This window comes from Sparus aurata, chromosome 14 (genome assembly GCF_900880675.1).
Source record: "Sparus aurata chromosome 14, fSpaAur1.1, whole genome shotgun sequence".
Classification (NCBI taxonomy): domain Eukaryota; kingdom Metazoa; phylum Chordata; class Actinopteri; order Spariformes; family Sparidae; genus Sparus; species Sparus aurata.
Genome location: NC_044200.1, coordinates 1,019,776 through 1,031,139, shown reverse-complemented (window position 1 = coordinate 1,031,139; position 11,364 = coordinate 1,019,776). Strand labels below are relative to the sequence as shown.

The 11,364-nt window shown below is 39.2% G+C and overlaps 1 long non-coding RNA gene across 1 annotated transcript; it reads left to right on the top strand.

The window, feature by feature from the left end:
* The first annotated feature begins 6,927 nt into the window (after window positions 1-6,927).
* Window positions 6,928-9,155, top strand: LOC115595720 (uncharacterized). Its single transcript, XR_003986763.1, has 2 exons — window positions 6,928-7,966; window positions 8,786-9,155. It is a non-coding gene; the product is annotated as an uncharacterized LOC115595720 (long non-coding RNA).
* The last annotated feature ends 2,209 nt before the right edge of the window (window positions 9,156-11,364 follow it).

Here is an 11,364-nt window from a genome sequence, read left to right as displayed (position 1 = left end):
CTGTTTCTAGCTCGGACTACAGAGTTACATTCTTCGGTCCACCATGGAACCATTGATCCTCTTACAGGGATTTTTTTCTTAGGAATATTCTGGACTGCAGCTGACCTCAATACCTTGGATAAAGAACTATTCCACTCATCTACCCCTTTCTCACTATCTATTATTGATAAACCCATATTCACATCATCCTCGAACTTTATCCAATTAGCTCTTTTATAATTAAGCCCCAAGGCCAGATTGACTGGTTCTTCAATTAAACATCTGCCAAATTTACAAATGATTGGAAGATGATCACTTCCCACTGTATACCCATCCATTGTCTCCCACCTACTAACTGATGCCAACTCTGCTGATGCAATTGTAATATCTATGGAGGAAGAGACTGCCCGACTTGTTCTGAACCATGTAGGACGACCATCATTTAACACAACTGTTTTTTGTCAATATAATCTTCTACAATTTTCCCATTTCTATTTCTCTTCTTGCTTCCCCACAGCTCATTGTGAGCATTAAAATCCCCAACCCACACCACTGGTACACTTATCTTATCCACAATTTCTTGAAAATAACTATCTTCTAAGTTAATGCAAGGGTTATACAAATTGACAATGGTGATTTTCCCTCTGTCAGTCCATACCTCTGTGATGACACATTCTAACACTATATTTATTTCTATTCTTCTATACTGAATTCCATTTCTAATGAAAGTTGCACATCCCCCTCCCACTATATTCTCTCTGTCTTTCCTTTCACATTTATAACCCAGTATTTTAAAATCAAGTCTTGGTTTCAACCAAGTTTCCTCAATGCAAATTTTTTTCTGGTTTATCTTCAAGCCCATCTAACATGTGTTTAAGTTCTTGCCCATTTGCAATTAGACTCCTAGCATTCCATTGGATTATGTAAAACATAATGCAGAGGACGCTAATCACCCGCATATTCCCCATATGTACTTCCCATTTCTTCTTCATCATTATCATCTATGCCTAGATGTTGACTTCCATTTGAACTTTGATCTGCACTGTTCTGAGTGTAGGTAAACTCCCATATTTCCTTTGGATTTATTCCCTGGAAACCTAGGAGTCTTTCTGCAGCCGAAGCAATTCCTTGTGCCACATCTGATTTTTTGTTTGCCACCATTTTAACCCTCTGCATTGTTTCAACCATGAATGCCATTAGCCCAGGGCTGTAAACTAGCGGTCGCCACTCGCCAAATGCGACTAAAATATTCCCCTGGCGACTTAATTATGGAGGGATACATGCCACGGGGCGGATAAATGTTTGTCCTGATGGTCGTGCTCTTGCAATAAATTATGCATGATATAGCAAAACATTGTTGTAGCTGTAAAGTGATAAATTATGACGGTAGCGAACTTTAGTGCCAAACCGGTTATTTGTTGTGTGTCGCACTGAGGTAGCTCCCCCGACGTCACCGCTGTAGAAAATAGTTCCCCTCAGAAGCAACGTAGCGTGCGCGTCACCACTCTTTAAAAGTTTGGCGCAGTCAGGGGCGTCGCACCCGTGGGGGACGTGTGTGTGTTTTACAGTTCTTCTCAATTGTTTACACACAAAAACTGGTACTTGAGACAAAATGACCACAACATGTAACTCATGCACCAACCCCCTGAACCAATTCTGCTAAACTACAAGCACAATTCCTGCTTTACACTCAAATTGCAGTTCTAAAACACACTTTTTTCAAAACACTACACACAATTCTCTGCATTTGGCACAATTTTCATAAAGAAAATCTCTTGTTTTCACAAGGAACACACTGTCATTCAAAATTCTAAAGCTAATTGTCCTACTATGCGTACTGACTCATCACATGGGCAAACACCTGGACACCCTACACAACACACTCATTCCACCAGATCAGCTCAGGTATGTTGTCATTTGGGACAACGCAAGTTTCCGCTGGGCTGTGCTGGTTCATAACTGGTTCACTGCCCACCCATGCTTGATAGTTGTTTATCTCCCTCCATATTCTTCTTTCCTCAATCCTATTGAGAATTTTTTTTCTGCCTGGAGATGGAAAGTGTATGACCAAAATCCACAAATGCGTATACCCCTTCTCTAAGCTATGGAAGACACATGTGGATATATAGCAGTTGGTGCTTTTCATGCATGCTGCACAGTTTTTTTTTGTTTGTTTGTTGTTTTTTTTTTTTACTGTAACTGTGTTCAGTAAATTATTTTGTTGTTTTGTATGTTGACCGTATATTGTTGTTTATGCAACTTTGTGTTGGTTGGGATGAACACTGTGTCAATTTTTTTGTGGGAAAAATAAAATATATCTGTTACCGTGTATCTGTGTGTCCTGAGTATAAAAACAATATTCTCAAATATTTTACAGCACACTTATGTATGTACTGACTGTAGTAAGTGTAACTGAACAAGAAAGGCCTAAGTCATTATGATGAATGAAGAAGTGTTTTCCATTCATCATAGTGTTTTACACTGAGCACGTCAGTGTTCAACTGGTTCTTATAAATGTCTATTCATTTGATGGTTTGTGTGTGTCATTTGAAAACAAAATACCATTTTGAGAAGAAATAACATTGTTTTGAATGTAAAGTTTCATTTTGCAGGAGAATTGAGGGGTTTTGCCCATTGTGTGTGTGATTTTTGATTTGTGTGTAGAGTTCTGAGAGCATGAGGCATGCTTTCAGAAAATGTGTGTAAACAATCGAGAAAAACTGTAACACCCACACATTTCCCGGTGAGAGATTTCAACATCCACACTTTTTCTGCAGTTTTGCACAAACGCCTTACTGCGGCCGGAGTCACTTTCTCCAGCCGCTCTAATACTGCGCTCGCTGCAGCTGCCTCCTCTCTCCTCCCTCTCCTGTTGCTGCTTCAAACATGACACCGGCTTTGGGACTGACCGGCTGATGATTGGCTGTTCTGCCTTAAGTCCCGCCTCTCTTGTTACGTTAGATTTATTGTTCAGCTCGTGCTGATGAGGCGGGATCTGCCGTAAAATACCAAATAATAGCGTGTATTTGTCTCAACCACTCAACAGACCAGACGTTTATTTGGGACAGGCGTTTAATTCCCTCCTCACAAAAATCCGGGATGAAAATGTCACAAACTTCTCCAGCTTCTCTGTGAATTCTCTGGAAACGGAGAGGAACCAAAATGTCTGTAACGTTCTCTGATGATTACAAACGTTGATTACTCCTGATACGTTCAGTATACAGGTCGACACCAAACCACATGATGTTTTATAATGTTTTTATGTGTTTACAGCTGCTAATGTATGTAACGCTGTTACTGTGATGACATATGACAGTTAAATATTTAATCTGTCTATAATAACCACATCCTGACATGTAACTGTGATTTTTGATAATCTAAGTACTAATAATAACAATCATGACTGCAGATCAAGATAAGAAGCTGCAACTGGCAGTGAGCAGCTTTCTTTTCTGTTAGCAGTGAAGTTACATAGTCCATGACAGAACATTATAAAATATGATAATGTATAAAACAACATTTAATGGTAAAAAAAAAAAAAAGTACAGTTGCAGTAGGCTTCTATTACAAATATTATATTATATTATAATTAAACGAATCAAGACAGATGTCACATTTACATGTCAGGGTGTTGTTATTATAGACATAGATTTAATATTTAAGTGTCATTTATCATCACCCCCCGACCCAAAATTGTTTTAAAAAAACACCACCACCACATCCATCCCCCGCACTTTTGAAAAGCTTGCTACACCTCTGGGCGCAGTGACTGTGATTCGAGCGCAGCAATGACGACACCTCTAACTCATGAGCTGAGGGAAGTTGTACTTAAGTTGCGCATAATTTCTTAACGACTTCCTTCAATTAGGTTTCAGTTTGATAATCAAGTTGCTTAATATGAGAACAGTTGTCACGTCACAAAACGTGTAAAACCACGGGTCTATTAAATCCAGTGTAAATGTTATTATGGTACAGTCGCCACTGACAAGTCTATTACAGAGCCTGATAGTTAATTAATGAGTGTTTCCTTTGTCAAAGTTTTGCACTGTTCAAGTTTTCAATTTGCAATGTTATGATATTTTGTTAATAATATTAAAATGTATTTCTAAATAATACTTTAGCCTCTTTTCTAAGCATGTATTGGTATATAATACTGTTATCTCCATGAAAAGTACTGAAACAGATGTATATGCAACAAAAAGAGGCAATTTATTATTTGGCCGGTAAAAAATTTACTTGGCCGGTAGATTCTTTCATCTACCGGTCCCCTTGGCAGGTGAGCCAAAAAGTTAGTTTACAGCCCTGCATTAGCCCTTTCTTGCTTATCAAGACTGAATCTTCATTTACAGCTATATGTCCATTTTCTTGCTCTCCTGCAACAGCAGTGCTTTGACTTTGACTGACCACTCTATTATCCTCCACCCTTCTGACTGCCTCTGCATAAGATATGTTGTTTTCCTTCTTTATTCTTTCAACATTTTCTGCTTTGACATAGTTTTGACATCCCCTGTAAGAAGCTGGATGACTACCCCCACAGTTACAACATTTCACAGGGTCATTACACTCTTTTCCATCATGTTCCTTGCTGCAACGTCTGCATTGTTGTTTTCCTCTACACACAGATGCCACATGGCCATATCTCTGGCACTTAAAGCATCTCAGAGGAGGTCTATCATACTCTCTCACTGGGTAACTCATACAGTATATCCCAACATGATTCTCTTAGGAACCACATCATCTTTAAAAGGTAAGAAGGACAGGCGAGGTTCCTCTACCATTCTCCCCCCTTCCCATGGGCTTTGCAGCTGTAACATTGCCCCCCTTTACACAAGTTAACATCTCTTGCTCAGACACTTCCAATGACACATTATACACAACTCCTTTAACCTCTGAACTTGATCGTGGCTTGAACACCTCCACTACCTTACCCATCATATTTTTTATATTGAGCACCTTCTCTTGTTGCTTTGCAGTCTTGCATATGATAGAAATCATCCCATTTTGCAGAATAGAAGCATGCATTACATCCCCTATCTCTTTTTTAAATTCATTTGTCATTTTAAGGGGACTAACAGCCGAAAACCCTACACCTCCCTTCACTTTGATTAAAACTTTGAACCAGTCATCTCTTTTATTGTCTGGTCTCATTGCTTTGGTCTGAGGGTTATCCATATCACTATCTGGAGAATTATATCCTCTGTCTTTCCTTTTGGGTCTTTCCTTGCTCACTGTACTCCAATCCCCCCCACCCCCATCCCACTCCACTCCCGTGGGCATGGGCTGACTCTGATTTTCAGCAATCTTCTACTAAGTACGATTGAAATACTTTATCAGTGTCTTAGCACCCGATCCTCGGATCAATCACCTGAGTCTGCACAGATCTGTACAGGAATACCGTTCCCGTACCTATACAGGCCATCGGGCAATATCCTAACAAACAGCTCCCTGCAATACTCAATCCGATTTACCCAAAAACAATTCCAGTAATCTCCTATCTCCAAAACTAATCTGCTTACTAGCTATTTCTACTTTTGTCCTGCTACGAATCCAAACCTCGCGCCACCAGAAACAATCGCTGTCAGTCTGAACGCGCCGGCCGGTTCAAAGTTGCGTTCGGGAACCAGAACCGTGCAGGAGCCCTGCCAGTGTGAAACCCCTATGAGAGGAGGGCTGTGACCCCGGGTCAGATCGGTACATGCAGGTTTAGTTTTCAGACAACAGACGTGGAAGGAAGAGAGTCAGATTCATATACCCTACATGCTGCTTTACAAGATAATGCTCTCTAGGTTTAAAACATTGATCTATAAAAAGACTAGTTAATATCTATGCTTGAAAGATGGCAACGTATTAAAGTAAATTACTCCTATTCTCCTCTGCCTTCTAGGAAAATGACGGATCATGGTTCACCTCAGGTGAGTGTCATGTGGGTAGGCTAATGGAACTTTTTTTCAGCAGGCTAAGACAACGTTGTTTTACTATGCATATTTGACAAACAATTGCTTAGGACTCTTATTACATCACATTCAATTTAATTTTCAAATGTTTCCAAATCACCAGAACACAAACATTAAAACAGCAGTCCGCATGCTTTTGAGGAGCTGGGACTGCAGCTGCGACTGGAGCTAGGACAGGAGATGGGACTGCAGGGATTGGATCTGTGACAGCATCTGAGATTGGAGCTGGGACTGCAGCTGGCAGACCAACAACCGTGAAACAAGAGATGCAGAGGTAAGCGACTGCCTACCTAGCATTGAATTGTAAGAAAATAAATGTTAGTAATACTAGTGGTTCATATTAACAATATCAGCGGTACACTGTGTCAGAGTTAGGGTTAGGTTACACGGTGCATATATTGTATGCTGATGATGAATAAAATGCTCATGCAGTAACTGTAATATGGGAATGTACAACAGAAAAAATGTTCCACATCAATGGTCGGGGGCCAGGAAGTTTTCATAAATTTTGGACAATTATAAAGCAGCATAAACAACTTAGTCGATACAAATTATCACAGTTATTACATGAGTAGTTAGTAGTAAAATAAGTAATTTTAATCAATGATGAGACAGTGACAACTTACTTACATTTATAATTTCATTGAATTGGACTTTGCCATTGATATTAACATTTGAAAGAGAAAATGAAATGTCTCTTGAGATGTTAAGAGTAATGTCTTTGTTCTCATCTGGTCATGGCCCTGGAGGTAACAGACCAAAGTGTAAGTAATAAGAATCTCTCATTACTAGCGCTTTAACAGTGAGATCTGTTAGACCTGCCTTTGCCCTGATTGTAGGGCAGATTCCTGCTCCATTTTACAAGATCGATGTTGCATTCTTTTTCCATCAATCCATCCATCTATCTATGCATCATTGCCCCTTTATCTGGGGCCGGGAGCAACAGTCTGAGCAGGGATGCCCAGACTTCCCTCTCCCCTGACACTTTCTCCAGGAAGAGGATCCCAAAGCATTTCCAGGCCAGCTGAGTGACAGAGTCCCCCCAGCATGTCCTGGGACTTCCCCGGGGTCTCCTCCTGGTGGGGCATGCCTTTAACAACTCCCCAGGGAGGAGTCCAGGAGGCATCTGAAAAAGATGCCTGAGCTTCCTCAGCAGGGAGGCATTCTTTTTAAAGTTGGATATTTAGACTTCACATGTTAATAACTGTCTACTCTTCATCCAAGGTGCTTCCCATCCATGTTCTCTGGTCAGAAGCGTAAAAGGAAAGGAGGAGATCCACCCCGTGTCACCGCGTGCAAGTACACAAAGATACAGTTCTGTTTGCTGTCACAAAACACCGACACAACCCCCAAAGATGAGGCAATCCTACTCCAAGCAGGTCTTGGTAGAAGGATTGTCAATATAGCTGACAATGCCGTCCACACATAGGTACGTTTTTAAAAATCATCTTGAAAGAAGAAGAGGTTGATGGTGATGACATTAACAGTGATATTTGTTATACTGCATTGAAATAGCTTTCATTATGCCATGCAGTTCTGTAGTTTTTAACATACTAAATGACATTATTGTCAGCTGCTCTGAGCTGGAGCAGACCAGACACCTGCTTAATATTGGCAGGTGGTCATAGTGTTCCCCTTTGGTCCTCCTTTGCTATCAAATACACAACAAACTGGGTTGCACAGTTTATTCTAACACTGTTCTAACACCAGCATTAACATCCAACAACACATTAACTTTGAAAAAATGTTGCCATGAATATACCACACCCAATACCAGGTGCCACTTACATTCACTTTACTTGACAGTTGCCACAATATTAAGCCTGATGTTTGTTTATCTTCAGCAACCTGTACAACTCTATGTTATCAGTTACCACTAACCCTAACCCATTTCTGGAAACATGATAAGTCAGTCTGTCAGAGACATTCAAGATCATACAGTGTATACTTTTTACAGATAAGCAGAACACTACTTCTAAATTATCCCAAAATGAGGAGTCTGTGTGGTGGCTGGCTCCTCCAAAAAGCTTCAGGTAAGATTACTTGCCTTTGTTGTATATCATACAGTACCTTAACTGTTAAGTATAATATGGTTATAACTTTTTTCACAATTACATGTACATTAAAATTAGGGCTGGGTATCACCAGGTACCTCGCGATACGATACTATCACGATATTTTGCCCACGATAACGATAATATCACAATACAGCGATTCTGCAATAATCGATATATTGCAAAAAATTTCATCCACGATACATCACGATATCTGTGTCACTGAAGAAATTCAGAATTTATTGACTGCACTGAATCCATTTCACAGGAATTACAAAACATTGTCAATCAATTTCACATGAATGACAGCCAAGTAAACAAAGAGTATATTGCACAGTGACTGTTCTTAACACACATACTGACTGCAACTATCATTAAATATCTATATGTGTGGGTTTCAGAGCTACTTAAACCATTTTTTAAATTTTATTTGGTTGTATACCTATGTTTGAATAAAGATAAAGCTGTCCTCCGAAGAGGGGTGGAGGTGGTGGTGGGCCAAAAAAAAAAAAAAAAAGTAAAATTTTTTTTTTTTTTTTTTAACATTTTTAAATATCGATATTTGGCACCAGTGTATCTATAACGTACCTCAAGACGAAATATCGCGATATATCGTAGAATCGATATTTTGGCACACCCCTAATTAAAATGTTTCGCCCAAAGTGTACATGTGTTGAAGAGCGACAGGTTTGTTTTTGTTAAATATTCTGAATATGTGGTGGTGTGTTAAATTGAATACTAAAAGTATCTTTTGATGGAAGATTGAGCACTTCTAACAAAATGTTATATTTCCAAAAGGCAGCAGTGGACAATACTGTATAACCCCACTGCAACAGGGGTCAGAGGGCTATAGAGCAAAGATTTTGAAAACATCTTTGAACGGTGGAAAGATCTCATCTACATCATCCCACAACAAGAGAGAATAGACACCACTCCTCTGCCCTATGACGCAGAGGTGTTTCAACACATGCCCAAACATGCATGCATGTCATGTGGGAAGTCAGTTCCCCTGCCGCTGCTACAATTCCACATTGATTCCTGTGGTGATGTAAGTTATCTTATGGCTTTGTAAAAAAATTAACTCTTTATTAACTACGTTGCAATTGGATAAAATTATTTTACTGTAACCTTGTATTTAACTGAAAAAAATGATAAAAAGTATCACTGATGGCGTTTTTGAATTTGTCTTGAAGACACATGGATATGATGTGAAAATTAGGACACTAATGAAGAGGAGTCTGACATTGTTGTTCTGGTAAGCTGTCACTGAGCTCCCGGTTTCATAATGCTGCATTTCATACCAATGGCACCACAGTATTACTTATGGTTATGTGCATATTATGGCTGTATAATAATTTAAAAAGTGATACTTAGCAGTTATCATGGACAGTATTGCAGTGGCATGATTGTGATTATAATAAACGAGTAGTGTCATTATTAGGGACAGCAAAAGGATAACATTGTAGGGAGACCTATTCCTCTGTCACCTTGCCTTCCAAATGACATTCTTCATCTATTCCTGTGGTTTTGATGTTGGTGAAAAAAGTAGGCCTATACAGGTTTTCATTGTCAACAACAATTCACAAGATGGATAACTGCATTCACAACAGATGTTGTTACTGCTTTGTCAGTCTTCTGAAAATACTGCAGTTCATTTTAATGATAGACTGGACCCTACATTGACTCAGGTGACTGATTATCAGCACCGCCACTTACATTTTACTTGCTCATTACTGCTGAAAACAACATTAAATAATAATGATAATAATAGAAATAATTGAATTGGTTAGCATAATTGATACTGGTCTTGATATCAGTACAATCCTATCAATTCATACCCCCACTTCTGTGGTGTTCTTGTTTTTTTTTTGTTTTATTTTTTACTCCAGCTCCATATCTGCCTGCTTGTAGAATTCTGTTTCCACCTTGTCTCAAAAGATACTGCAAACTACACACACTTTATTGCTTAGGTAATGATATGTGACATAGATAATGGTGTGTGAAGATTGAGCTGCCTACACAACAATAAAACCTTTGTGGATTTAGAATCAGATAGACAAAAATTGTGATGGTGAGTGCAGTAAGTGCTGCAGCAACTCCTGCTGGACAATTGTCATGTTCAATTTAATTTATGTGTTGCATTATAACTGTTTGGCTCCAAGGAAACCTTTCCAGTTTGTGGTGAGCAGGGGCCGTATTTATCAAGCTTCTCAGAATTACTCCTAAGAACCCTGCTAAGAGTTGACTTATGACTTATTGACTTATCTTCGCTGAAAGCTGCACTTAAAAGTTAGTTATCAAGCATCTTACTCACACTTTCAGCAAAGTGTAGGACTGAATCTTAAGTGTCACTCTCAGAGCTGAATTACGACATTACTATGTGCCGTAAACGGAATTTTAGGTGACGTCACTTCTGTGTCCATAGAAATGACCAATCACAGGAGGAAATCCGTTGTCTAAGAATAAAGAAATATCTTAGAAATATTTAAGTGGACAATGGGAGTGTATATTTTGACAATAATCTACAAAATACTACAAAACATATCAGCAATTAATCAAAAATACATGTTTCCTTATCTTTCCAATTCATTAATTAGGCAACTAACTTGAAACTGGTGTGGGTGGCTCAATATATACTAGCCTACTGCAGCCACATGCAGAAATCAACATGGAATCAAAAAGAAAACACAATTGGCGAGAGGAGGAGATAGTGTTATTAGTGGAGCTAGTCGAAGAAAGGAAGCTCATCATTAAAGGCAAGTTCAGCCCAACGCTTACCAGCCACGATAAAAAAAAAAAAAAAAGGCATGAGAAGACATAGGGAATCAACTATACGCTTCTCAAGCCTTCTGCCATCGGTCACCAGCTGACTGCGAGAAAAAGTGGTAGAAAAAGTCTTTGCCAGGCGGAGGACCACCTGGCAAAGACTTGAGCACAGATGCAGAAGTTGTGCAGCGCATTCTTGGAGAAGATAACCCCCGCAACTCTGGGTTGGACGGCGGCCAGGATCCAGCTGCGATGAAGCTTGAGTTGCTTTCAAAAGCGTGAGTTCACAAATTATTCCTGTTACAACTCTATTGGGATATTGTGCTGCTCCTAGGTGCGTTTTGATGAGAGATACGTGCGTAATTGTTGGATATTTGCCAGGCTACTGATCAGTAAATGTCTAAAATGTGTGTTTGTTCAAGTTTTAACCATAACAACAATAGAACCATTTCTGATATTTCAGCCATGGCCGTAACTAGCTATGAGGTATCCGAGGTAAATACCTCAGTTACTATTTCCTGGGAGTTTTTATAAAAATATACATTTTACAAAAAGAAATATGAAAATCTAATTCATTGAAAGATCACAAATTATATTAATCGTTACAGCCG